Genomic DNA, 14,408 nt, shown 5'->3' on the forward strand with positions numbered 1-14,408 from the left:
CCTATCACCTCAGCCCAAAAGCTCCTGAAACTGATAAGCAACTTCAGCAAAGTCTCAGGATACAAAATCAATGTGCAAAAATCACAAGCGTTCCTATACACCAATAACAGACTTAAAGAGAGCCAAATCAAGAACGAACTGCCATTCACAATCGCTACAAAGAGAATAAAATACCTAGGAATACAACTAACAAGGAATGTAAAGGACCTCTTCAAGGAGAACTACAAATCACTGCTCAACGAAATAAGAGAGGACACAAACAGATGGAGAAACATTCCATGTTCATGGTTAGGAAGAATTAATATCGTGAAAATGGCCATACTGCCCAAAGTAATATACAGATTCAATGCTATCCCCATCAAGCTACCAATGACCTTCTTCACAGAACTGGAAAAAACCACCTTAAACTTCATATGGAACCAAAAGAGAGCCCGCATAGCCAAGTCAATTCTAAGCAAAAAGAACAAAGCAGGAGGCATCACACTTCCAGACATCAAACTCTACTACAAGGCTACAGTAATCAAAACAGCATGGTACTGGTACCAAAACAGAGATATAGACCAATGGAACAGAACAGAGGCATCGGAGGCAACACAACATATCTACAACCACCTGATCTTTGACAAACCTGATAAAAACAAGCAATGGGGAAAGGATTCCCTGTTCAATAAGTGGTGTTGGGAAAACTGGCTAGCCATATGCAGAAAGCAGAAAATGGACCCCTTCCTGACACCTTACACTAAAATTGACTCCAGATGGATTAAAGACTTAAACATAAGACCTAACACCATAAAAACACTAGAAGGAAACCTAGGCAAAACCATTCAGGACATAGGCGTAGGCAAGGACTTCATGACCAAAACACCAAAAGCATTGGCAACAAAAGCCAAAATAGACAAATGGGACCTAATCAAACTCCACAGCTTCTGCACGGCAAAAGAAACAGTCAATAGAGTGAATCGGCAACCAACAGAATGGGAAAAAATTTTTGCAGCCTACCCATCTGACAAAGGGCTGATATCCAGAATTTACAACGAGCTAAAAAAGATTTACAAGAAAAAAACAAACAAGCCCATTCAAAAGTGGGCGAAGGACATGAACAGATACTTTACAAAAGAAGACATACATGAGGCCAACAAGCATATGAAAAAATGCTCATCATCACTGGCCATTAGAGAAATGCAAATCAAAACTACATTGAGATACCATCTCACACCAGTTAGAATGGCGATCATTAAAAAATCTGGAGACAACAGATGCTGGAGAGGATGTGGAGAAATAGGAACACTTTTACACTGTTGGTGGGAGTGTAAATTAGTTCAACCATTGTGGAAAACAGTGTGGCGATTCCTCAAGGACCTAGAAATAGAAATTCCATTTGACCCAGCAATCCCATTACTGGGCATATATCCAAAGGATTATAAATCGTTCTACTATAAGGACACATGCACACGAATGTTCATTGCAGCACAGTTTACAATAGCAAAGACCTGGAACCAACCCAAATGCCCATCAATGATAGACTGGACAGGAAAAATGTGGCACATATACACCATGGAATATTATGCAGCCATTAAAAACGAGGAGTTCGCGTCCTTTGTAGGGACATGGATGAACCTGGAAAACATCATTCTCAGCAAACTGACACAAGAACACAAAATCAAACACCACATGTTCTCACTCATAGGCGGGTGTTGAACAAGGAGAACACATGGACACAGGGAGGGGAGCACTATACATGGGGGTCTGTTGTGGGGGAGTGGGGGGGACAGCGGGGGGGTGGGGAATTGGGGAGGGATAGCATGGGGAGAAATGCCAGATATGGGTGAAGGGGAGGAAGGCAGCAAATCACACTGCCACGTATGCACCTAAGCAACAACCTTGCATGTTTTTCACATGTACCCCAAAACCTAAAATGCAATAAAAAAAAAAATAAAATAAAATAAAAAAAAAAAAAAAAAAGAAAATTCTGGTACTCTTAACCCTCTCTGCCTTCCATGTCTACTTTTCTGTCTTGTAATTATTTAGTCTGATACAGTTAGGAATGCAATCAGTTATTAATAACAGAATATACAGCAAAGAGTGGATTAAACAAATAGGGCTGTTTATTTCACACAAAAAGAAGTCTGGAGACTGGCAGGTTATGACCAGGGCAGGTGGGTATGACCAGTTGACAGATGCAGGAGGCAGATAAGGTCTCCTGCAGGAGGGTCTCCAACCCACCCGACAAGTTTTACATCAGATGTTTTTGTGCAGTTGAGGGAACCTTCCCAGGGCCTTCTCTGGGCATGCGTGCAATAGACTGGGGTCCACCTGCACACTGGGAGAATAGGGTGGAGCTACCGAGAATTCACATCTTACGCAGTGGGGAGGAGCCTGGCCTCTTCAGTTCCTGCAGTGGCCTGGTATTCAATCTGTAAGGTAGGAGCCTGTTGGCAGGACTTTCTCTTTTTTTCTGAGAGCTTCCTTTAATAAATTCCACTCTCCTCAATTTTTAATATGTCCACGTGCTAATTTTTCCTGGTTGTTAGACAAGAACCCAGATTTTACCTGAACTAAGGAGCAAAAAATCCTGCATCACAATGACTACAAAATAAAATCAGTATGTTGGGCTCATTCCATCTCTTTGCTCTGCCAGCCTTAGCATGCTGGCTTGTTGCCTCTTGGTTTTAAAATGGTTGCTGTAACTACAGTTATCATAACTGTGTTCCAAATAGAAAATGGGGTGGGGAGAGCAGAACAGTGAAGGAGGTCTTCTCCCAGTGAGGTTCTGCCTTTTTATTTGGCATGGAGGTAGTCCAGGAACCAGTTTTGTGCCTCATTAGCCATCACATGCCACCCCTAGCTGGTCAGTGGCTGGGAAAGGGGGTGAAGGATGGGGTTGGTCAGCCAGTCAGTAGTGCCTGCTTGCAGTGTCTTTCTGTTCATCGTTGTCCCGAAAGAGGTTCTCAAGTTGATTTGTTATGTAACTGACCCAGTTTTCTAAAATCTATTTTGTTCATTTGCGTTTCCAATACGGATTTGAATTCTGTGATTTTTTTTGCTTCCATGGTTTTTAATTTTTATTATTATAATTACTTTGTTATTTCAAGCATCTGCCCTTTAAAGTTTCACTCTGCATGTCAGCCTAACTTTTACAGTCTAATTCTGATCTCTCCTTATGTTTTTTTGTTGTTATTTTTCTATAGAGACCGTGAGTTCGTCTGTCTTGTTGAAAACAAAAAGCCTATTTTTTATTTCCTGTAACAAACCATTTATAATGATGTAATTTCCTTTGAGACTTTGACATAATAATAATTCATTTTACTCAAGCCAAAATCTTTTATCCCCAAAGGTCTCATGTTATTGATTCGTATTTATTTTTAATTCTTCCTTGACTTAGGATGACTCTACACATATAAACACTTGTATATTTTATATCTGCCTTTTTCCGTGTCCCTAACATCCACTTTTAGATTCTCCATCCCGTTCTCACTTCTTGTGTTGTGAATGAATTAATGATTTATTTTTCCATCCCCCAACCCAATTTCCACTGTTGATTAGCACTTCCTTGTTGGTCTGAGGAAGGAACGTCTATACCTCTGTTTCTCAGTTTTCAGGTGTGAGAAGAGTTTATGTTCAGTATAAACAAGTAGAGCAAAATTCTCAGAAAGACCAAAAAAGAAGTACCATATCTGACACATGGTTAGGTCTCAATGTATATTATATTACCATCATCATCATTGTTGTTATTATTAGACGAAAGATAAATTTTAACCCAATAATCACATACATTATTATAAAATCTCACAGTGAGATAAAAGAGATGAACACCATTTCATGAGAGCACAGAACAAAGGAACTTGATCTAGCCAGGGGAAAGGCAGGGAAAAGGGGTAACTATGGCTATGGCTGTGTCACAGAAGACTCCACTGAGGAAGAATACTTGAGCTGAGATGAGAAAGATACTGTGTCAATTGTGAATATTTTGTTTGCCAATGGGTTTCTAACAGACGTAAGTGAAATGGCACTGCTTGATTCAAGGAGTTGAGAAGCAAGGTCAGTATTCAGCATGGCTAGATACAGGTAAGTTGTCTCTCCATCTCCTAACTCTGCTATCCTCTGTGTTGGCTTAATTCTCCGAAATACTCTTCAAAATTCTCAGAAAGGCCAAAATCAGCTCCAGTCTCACTTCCTACCAGGTTTTCTACCCTAAAAGAAGAAGGTTTCTCATTCCCAATGATTCCAACCTAAGTCCTAGAAATAAGTCCTGCTTACATAGATGGATCACATGATCTTCTCTAAGTGAATTGCTGAGACCAGAGGAATGGAATGCCTTGAATGACCAGATGCAGGCCCTGTGTCCTCACCTGGAATGAGAACTGACTGAGGGGCAGAAAAGGTAGAGAAAGTATTACTGAAAAGGTGAATGGATTCTGAACAGGCAAAACAATAGCTTGTTGTGTACATAGCAATGAAGACTTCATACAGAATAGCAAATAGCGGGGTCCAGTCTTCATTTTCTTCCTTTCTCTTTGTATCTCTCGCTGCCTTCAGTACCTTAAGTATATTGTCTATTGAGGAACGTAATCTTTGAAAAGCTGTATGAAAAGAAGTACCATATCTGGTCACTGAATGCCCTGCAGCAAATACAGTGTTTATAATTTGTGGATTATAAAGGAGAAGCCTTTCGTTTCATTGTACCTGTTGAGCTACCTGGTTCTATTTCAGAGAGTAAAGCATCCAAAGGACACTGATTAGGTTCAGAAAGTCAGCTCAAACAGACTTTGAAAAAGTGAAAGAGAAACTAATTAATTCTGTAACTAAAAAGAAATTTCTCCCAGACTCCAATAAATTGCTGACTGTAAGCTTCAGTTTCTAATGTTATAAGATATCATTCTTTTTGTGCTATCATGAATTTTTAAATTGAGAGTTACGGGAGACATTTTTCAGGAACTGGATATAATAGCCTGATACCATTTTATCCCTGTGATAAATGAGCATGTAGATATTAGATCCAGATGTCAGATCTAGTAGATAATTAGTCAACTCCTGGTGACCAACTGAATGTAACAGGTCACTGAAGTGATGTTTGCTTCTGAACTAGCACGATGCTAGCGGGACAGCTGCTTCACCTGGATTGAGTAGAGGGAGAGTCAATCATTGGATCAACAGCTAGGGTAAATCAAGGCTTTTAATGCCTCCCTCACTTTAAAATTCTGTATCTTCATTATTCTATATTTAAGAGTATTTCTAAAACAATGACCAAGTAATTCAGCCTGTGGAAAAGTTATCTATGACTTTCATTGTGACATGCTTTCTCCAGTTTGGCACTTCACTGGTAAGTAGAATAATTCACAAGACAAAGTGGTATTTGACATGGTGAATTATTATGCAAACTGTTGGGGAAAAAAATGCAAGACAAATTAAAATTAACAGAGTTTAATTGAGCAAAACACGATTAACAAATCAGGCAGTCCCCAGAACCAAAATAGGTTCAGAGCAGCTCTGGGGTTACCACATGGTCCAATAATAAGTACAGACAGAAGGAAAGCGTTGTACAGAAAACACAAGTGAGGTATACAGCTTAGTGCTTGCCTTATGTGAACACAGTTGGAACAGTTGGCTGCCTGTGATTGGCTGAGACTCTGCTAGTTGTTACAAGACCAGGTAGTAGTCTGTTTACACATCCAGTTAGGTCACAGTTCACTATGTGCAGAGAAACCTTTAGGCCAAATTTAAAATATGTAAGGAGGCAGCTTTAGACTAAACTTAACAAGACAATGAAAAATAGACTCCAAAATTTCTGTGAGTCACTGCAATTGCCAATTCTTCCAGAAGGCATTCCACCCAAGCTGATTCACTTAAAACACAGACAACACATCAGAAGATAGGTGGTGCAAAGACTTTTGAGTCCAAGGAACTGCTGAAGGAACTGCATCAAAGATCCATCGTCCATGGTGTACTTCATGGAATCCAGACTGTGCCAATTGGCAGCAATAGAGAGGCCCATGGGTAGGTATTAATGATGAATGAGCATGTACATATTAGATCCAACTGTCAGATCTCCACGAGGAGCAACATGGAAGTACCTTGCAAAAGGCAAATCTCTCTAGACAATCAGATTATTACAAATATCTGCTGCGTCTAGTCAGTGGAGAAATCTGTCCTCTTTCATTTGCTCTTGGTGGAAGCAGCAGTAATAGCCTATGGTCTCTTTTCTGTCCATCATGCATTATAAAAGTACATTTGTAATACAAACAGAGGAGGCACACTAACACTTACCTACCAGGAATAGGTATGAATACCTACTGTGTGCCAGGCTCTGGCCAAAAGAGTATACATGATTACGCATGTAACAGTCACCAAAAATATTTTTGACAAGTACCATGATACATACTTCATAAAGAAAAAAACCTAAAAGCTCAGAGTATATCATTAATTTGCCCTAAATAATATAGTAAATAGGTAGCAAGTAAGAAAAAAACGAGTATAGTCCGTCTGAAAAGAACAGTTGAAAAATAAGTGTTATTAAAAAATCAGAACCAAGGAAACCAAGTACAAATAAGGCTTAAAGTATTACTATGACACAGATTTAATTAGAAACTCACAGGAACTAGAAGATTGCAGATGTACCCAGGTTTCCAAAAATAATTTTTAATCAATTTATTTATTTATATTTTTGATATTGACTCTACATCATTTAACCCTGAATGTGGATGTTACAAGGCCCCGGGGTCATTGTTGCTGAGTGTGGATATCACGACTCCCATACGTGGCTGCAGAAACACTGCATGTTCTCCTGTGTAACTCTATCAGACCACATTTTCTTTACCAATAGCAATATTCATGCTTCTAAAACATCACATGCCCACCCTTCCCAAGAAGCAAATATCTGATCCACAACTTAATGCAGATAATTACTGAGTCAGATATCCTTGGGAAGCAATTATTTTTAAATAGCCATAGCTATTTTGATTACATGGACATTTAAGTTCTTTCTTTGCCACATTTGTCTTCAAAAGAGAGGTGGTAGGATCAAAAGAAAAATGTAATATTGGTGTCATGAGAGTGTAAGAGAGACTTAACACTTCAAGAAAAAATAGTGAGACCAGAATTATGTCAGTGTCTTAGTCTTACCTGGAAGATTTATAAAGATGCCACCATTGTTGTTTTAATAATTAAACAAAGGCTCCCTTTCCCCCATTTTTCTTTTTCTTTGTCACAGGAAAGTGGTTTTACAAATTGCAAATATTATCAACATTACTGGGACTCGTACTAGTAAAAAAACCTTATAGTGTCTCAGTTTTGGTGTTTTGCTTTCTTTTTTCCAACCTATAATATGAGTTTAATAGTGTTCAGTGATCTGCAATCCCAGGGAATAACTTTTTGCATTATTCTAAACAGTAAGCTATGATGAAAAAACAGTTGAAAAGCTACACAAATTAGATTTCCCGTCTAATTTTTATTACAAAACTCTGTAACAGGTTTTTAATTCCTGAAACTGACTCTGGGAATCCCCCAGGATCCCCCACGTAATTTACTGAACCAGGCTTTCTCTACACGGTCACATGCCCCATAACAACATTTTGGTCAAGAATAGACCACATGTATGATGGTAGTCTCATAAGATTATAATGGAGCTGAAAAACTCCTCTCACCTAGTGACATTATAGCTGTCATCACGTAGTAGCACAATACGTTATTACAAAAGCCTATGATGGAAAAAAAAAAAGCCTATGATGAAAAAAAGAAACAGATCAAGCAAACCACCACAGACATATTTTTGACAAGAGTGATACTTCCTCAAGAAGAGCCTCAGGCAGGTCCTTCAGGAGTTTTTCCAGAAGAAGGCATTGTTATCATAAGAGATGACAGTTTCATCCATGTTATTGTCCCTGAAGAACTTCCAGTGACACAAGATGTGGAGGTGGAAGGCAGTGATATTGGTGATCCTTATTCTGTGTAGGTCTAGGCTAATGTGTGTGGTGTGTTAACTTCTAACAAAAAAAGTTTAAACATTTAAGAAAATAATTAAAAATAGAAAAAAGTTTATAGAATAAGGATATAAAGAATGAAAGTATTTGTGTGCAGCTGTATAATGTGTGTGTGTGTGTGTGTGTGTTTTCAAGGCTAGTCAAGTGAAGCAGTGGGAGTGGAGAAGGAGCTAAGAAATCTGTAACTGGTTGTGATCGATTAGTTGTAAACACCACTGCACTCTGACCAGCCATAATGTGTGTTTTAAGCTGTGTTACTACAAAATAGTAAAAAAGTTATTTTTAAATTTAAGTTTATAAAGTAAAACAGTTAAGCTAAGTTTAATTTATTATTGAAGAGAGAATTTTTAAGACTAAATTTAGTGTCGCCTGTGTACAGTGCTTACAAAGTCTACAGTAATGTAAAGTTATGTCCTAGGCCTTCACAGTAACTCACCAACAGCAACTGCCAGTCCTGCAAGCTGCATTCATACTAAGTGCTCTCTACAGGTATACCATATTTTTATCTTTTGTATCTTAATTGTACCTTTTCTATGTTTAGGTATGTTTAGATACGCATTTACTTCCCATTGTGTTACAGTTGCCTTCAGTATTCAGCACAGTAACATGCTATACCAGTTTGTAACCTAGGAGCCACAGGCCATACCGTATAGCCTAGGAGTGTAGTAGCCTATGCCATGTAGGTTTGTGAAGTACACTCTATGATGTTCTCGCAACTACAAAATCGCCTAATGATGCATTTCTCAGAATGTATCTCCATCATTAAAGCAATATATGACTATATGTCTTATTTTCTCTCCTTCCTGCTTTTCAATTATGCGTTTCTCATCACTTTCGTTTCCCTTCAATGTTCTTCCATATTTCTATCTCTCTCCTTTCATACTATTTTCTCTTCCTTTTATTCTTCCACCATTCGCCCTTCACTGCTACTCTAGAGAACAAACTGTTATGTATAATTTGCATGTAATTTACCTATATTTAAAATACTGGCTTTATTTATGAATAAACATCTACTTCTCGTTTTTATTTAATATTAGATGAGTTGTAAATATTGTATTCTCTACAAAACAAAATGAAAAAACTCAATACCAACTACAATTTTCTCTCCATTTGAAATTTCCCATTTTTACTTTGGATTCTTTGTGCTTAGATATTAAGGCTATTTCAATTTACATCAAAATTTAAATTATACTGTAAGTCACCATGTAATGAAAATCTTGATAATGTAAATTAAGAGTATTTATTTAAAACTTGTATCAAGATTTAACAATACTTGATGCATTAAGGTTAATTTTTCAAAATGTGGTAAATTTTAAACTGTTTTAATAAAAAAACAATCAAATGCATTTTGTATGCTATTAAATAAATATTAGTCTGGTTTTTGCTTTTTATGTAATATATATTGCTATAATATATATTTTATATCTAGAAACTGATACATATCTATACACACATATATGTGTGTAAGCATATGTACATATATATTTCTAGATATATATAAATCTAGAAAGTCATACATATGCATAGATTTAAAACATCATGTGGTATTTCACATTAAGTAAAAACTAATATCTAATATTTTACAATAGTAAATTTGGTATATATAGAGTTCACATACTCATGACTAATATAATTTTTTATTACAAACAAGACATTAAAATTCTAGATCTTATACATTTTGACATTTATCGTAATCCTATTTTATGCAAAACACAGTTTGAAAAGTACTGTTGAAAGAATTATTACTTTTTGCTTCCAGTATCTTAAGCTAATCAAATCATTAGTTAATTCAGGTGTATAAAATTTGATAAGAGTGAGTCCCACTTTGGGCAGTAAATTCCCATGTGTGACGTACCCTTTGGAAAGCTCAGTCTCCTCACTCCGCATAGATTGTGTGGTCTGGATTTTTAGTATTCTAGCCTTCTGTGGATTCATGGGTGTGCTTCCTTCTCTGTTGTTCTCCATCCAGCAGAGAAGGAAGGAATCCTACAGAAATGACAGGATTTGCTCTCCTGCAGCTGGTTCCTGACTGTCTATATGCCTGTGGGAGCTGTTTCCTCAGCCAGCTTTGTCACTTTCTTCCTTACTCTGCTCCATTCCACATTCATTTCATCATGTCCCTTTTGTTACCAACAACCGTGTTACCTTAGATAGGTCCATAACCTGCTCCAGCTTCATTCATTCCCCCACTTAACTGTCTATAGTAACTGTAGGAGTTAACACAAATGGGAAGCGAAGGACATGCCAGTTACTGAGTGAGGTGTTTCACAATCTAGAGGTAGGTGCTTTTAGTATCATTTTTACAAATAATAACACTAAACCTTAGCATGGCCTAAAGTCGTATGGATTCAGCCCCAGAAACAAGATTTCTAAATTATTTTCTTAACTGAATCCTTCACTGTAATCAACTAAGTACATTGCTTCTTACCCAAAAGAATGTTTGGGATAATAATAATTTGAGTAGAAAAATGGTTGTGAAAGGTCTTTGAATACTATAAAATATTCTACCAATGCAGAGTAGAAAATACTAATTTATAGTTTTCAAGCCCTTTTATATCACCTTATTTAACTTATTGTCAGGAAAGTATGCTGATTGTTCTAATAATCAGTTAATTGAGAGTATTCTGTATAAACCAAACATGGGCTATCAATTTCAAAGACTTAGAACAATAAAAAGTTTACTCCAGCTCAAAGCTACTTTAGTATGGTTTTCTCTGTCTTTGGTGGGCAGAAAAAACCTTACAGAAATATCTTACAGATCATGAGCTTGGAATCTGCCTAACTATATTATTGTACATAAGCACACATTAATTAAGCAGTACCAATAATCAACATGAAAGAATAAAAACAAGCTTTTACTATTAAGGCATTACTATTGATTTTTATAAACACCAAAATAATATCCCTTCTAGGCCGATTACACAGGTAATAATAACCATTCATTTAATTATTACTGACTCACAGTGAAAAATTCAGAGTACTCATAATACCCACATTAATATCAAGGAGGTTCATTAGAATTAATACTACAATAAATATAAAATGAATTAGTAATGATTACACCATTATTTTAAAGCATTCCTACTTGTACTTTTGTATTTACTTTAATCACCATCACCCTAAATAGCAATGAACAAAAGCCAGGCTGGGCATATTTATGTAGAAATAATGAGGCATATAAATGCAACTCAGTGAAAGCCATGCCATCTTATCTACATTTGTGCATCAACACACCCATTTGTATGGAAGGTTACTAAAAAAGACATACTCTTTATAACATTTGTGAGGAAAATTAAAATAATTCTGCAATTTGCCTTCCTCTTTGGTTTGAAATTGTTCCTTCTGAATATCTACATTCTGATTCAAGATGCTAGCAGAGTTCCTGGTACGTAGTAGGAAGACCATAAATATTTGTTAAATAATTTCCAGACCTCCATGATACAGTCTCATCTGGAAGGACTACTGGCCACGCTTGAGTATGTTTAATTTTAACTTTGATTTCAAAGAATCTGGTGATGATTGTCCACATTTACAATCAATGTGGACAGATTGTATTTACTAGGGGGCAAAAGGGAAAAGGAGAGAAACCTCTCTGTTTCTGCAAGCTAACCAAAGTGGGGCAAAGAATACAATAAATAACTCATTTTTTCAGAATGAGTCAGTAGGAAGGAAAATTAAAAGAAAAATTTATGAAGGCCTATTTTACATTCTCTCTTTCCATTCTTTATGGCTGAATCATTATCTTTTAGGACGTCAGGAAGCTGTTTGTCTCAATAGGAGAAACTCTGATAAAAGAAGGCAAAGAGGAAAAGAAACTATCAAACTCTCCTCTCTTCCTTTTATATTCTTGCTAATGACAAATGCTTCTACATTGGCTCTTACAGAATCTTAAGTCCTGATTACATCTGATTTAGAGAGTGCTGAATGGATAACATAGTTAAGTTGCTATTATTTTAAAAAGTTACTTATATTTGCTCTTAAGTACTGAGTAGTCAGAAACCTAGCATTTAATAAATATTGACAATGTGATAAAAGGACAAGTTCTTCAAAATGATGTCAGAGTCCTGAGCATCTTGGCGGGGAAAACGTGTGTTTTCAATGGGTAGAAAAGGGTTGCTTCTCTTTGAAGATCTGGTTTTTTGGGGGGTTCGTATGCTACTGGATGAGTACTGTCAAAGTCCTGGCCCATGCTTGCTTGCCCTCTAAATCCTCTGCCCTAGCTTCTTATTGCTTTGATTTTATATTCTCTCTACTCATGTGACAATTTGTTCAGCAGAGAAGCTAAGGATTTGCTAACTATGAAGAAAAAGACTATGTGTTTCACAACACGCAAGCCTTGAAACCACAGAAGCAGTGAGCAAGCTAACATTTATTCTAAAGATAAACATGAAATCCAGGTAAAGAAACAAAGCACAATTTATTTTCCTATTGATCACTAAAAGACTAATGTCTTTTCCCTTGCTAAAGACATTTATCCAATAAGCTTTGTACATACCACGGCAACAATCTGTAACCCATTACAGAAGTGTCACTAACATAGCGTTAATTACCACAGTATGTGACTTGGAAATGGTATCTTGAGTAAAGTGGGATATTTGGTCCACAGCCCAGCATAAAACCACATCAGGGCCTTTTTGTCTCCAGCTTAAGGCCATTCTCCACCTCTGGGTCAGGAAATAGGATATTCTGAGGAGTGAAGAAGCAGGTTCTGGATGTTTCTTCCTTTCTATTCTCTGTTTATACTTCCAGGTCAACAGTTTCATCTGATCTCAGAAGAATTCATCATTCTTTGAGGACCTACTTTGTGCTAGGAACTTTATGTAAATTTGTTCTTTTAGTCTTTATCGCTCTATAATATGTTAGTATACTCATTTATAGTATATAAATGAGTACACTTATATACTTATAGTATATAAATGAGTACACTATAGTATATGTGAGTAAACTCAATTATATGTATATAACTCAATAAACTGATAATACAAAAAGAAACTTTTAAATTGGTATTCCCACCTCACCAAAGCTCTTTTTATTTAATCATGAAACTTCATAACTAAAGGAAGTTCACAAATTGAAGACTAAAGATTAAATAACACAGGTAATAAATAACACACAGCACTACCACTAATTGCGCAAAACCACCTTTGCAGTCACTCCTGTGGAAGGTTATTTGTAATTACATTGCATGCTAGACCTGTATGTGAGGTGCATAGACTTTTCTCACCATCCTTGTCATAAATGTTTCATTTAACACCAGGTCTAAATGCAGACTATTATGCAAGGTACTATAGAAGTTTTCAGGCTTTTGCTCTAATATTTGAGAACACAAGTCTTTCTTTCTCATTTTAGATCAAGCTATTACCTCTCTTCAATTTGCATGATAGTTTTTAAAAGCACTCTTGGAAATCATAAAAGTGCCTGGGCACTCTGCCACCGTCTACTTTGGTCTGTAGCATGGTGGAAAGGAGGGTGAGAATAAGGAAAGTGGATAGATGAGAATCGAAATAGATGATGCTCTATTCTAAATAAACTAGGGAGAAAGAGAATGTAAGAAGAAATTTTAAAAAGTGAAAGGTTATTAATAATAATAATAATATCTAATCTGTCAGAGTTTACTATGCAGACACAGTGCTAAATCAGTTATATACATTTTTCATTTAAATCTTCATGATATTTCCTTCATTTAGGTATTGTGATAATCCCCGAATTACTAATGGGACAGCTGAGGTTTAAAACAATTAGCATCTAACCCAAACTAGCTAGTGGATGACAAAGTCTGGATTTCAACCCAGAATGCTTGCACCAGTGCTTGCACCTCTAATCATCATGTGTCAGGAAGCAGAAGGAGATAAAGGGAACCAGCAATTACTTCATGAAAGGAGCAAATTATGAGCCTGTGCTTCTAACGCCACTGGCATACTATGGAATTAGGAGCCAGTATTCAGAATGGGGCCCATCCAGGCACCTGTCCCGTTTGTTGTTTTTGCAGTCATGTTGGTTGTCTCTCCCTCTCTCTATCTCTCAGGTTAGGTATTCATATTAGTGGAGAAAGAATGGGCTATACAATAAATGGCTTTGGAGCAAAAGAAAAACTTAGCCCACTTCTTATTGAAGTATAGCATGCATACAGAAAAGCAAATAATAGATGTTTAGTTCAATGAGTTTTCACAAAGTGAACACACCCCTGCATAACAACTCCCAAGTAATACCAGAGAGACCAAGATACAAAACTTTACCAGTCCTATAATAGTCACTCTCATCCCAGTCACAAATGCCCTAAGGTGTAACCACTAATCTGATTTTAAAACTGTGGATTAGGTTTGCTATTTTTAGACTTTATATAAATATAATTACATGGTATAAATATTTTTTGTGTTGGCTGGGCCCTGTGGCTCATGCCTGTAATCCCAGCACTTTGGGAGGCCGAGGTGG

This window comes from Aotus nancymaae, unplaced genomic scaffold, assembly GCF_030222135.1.
Source record: "Aotus nancymaae isolate 86718 unplaced genomic scaffold, 86718_ANA_hifiasm-v0.15.2.pri h1tg000036l, whole genome shotgun sequence".
NCBI lineage: Eukaryota > Metazoa > Chordata > Mammalia > Primates > Aotidae > Aotus > Aotus nancymaae.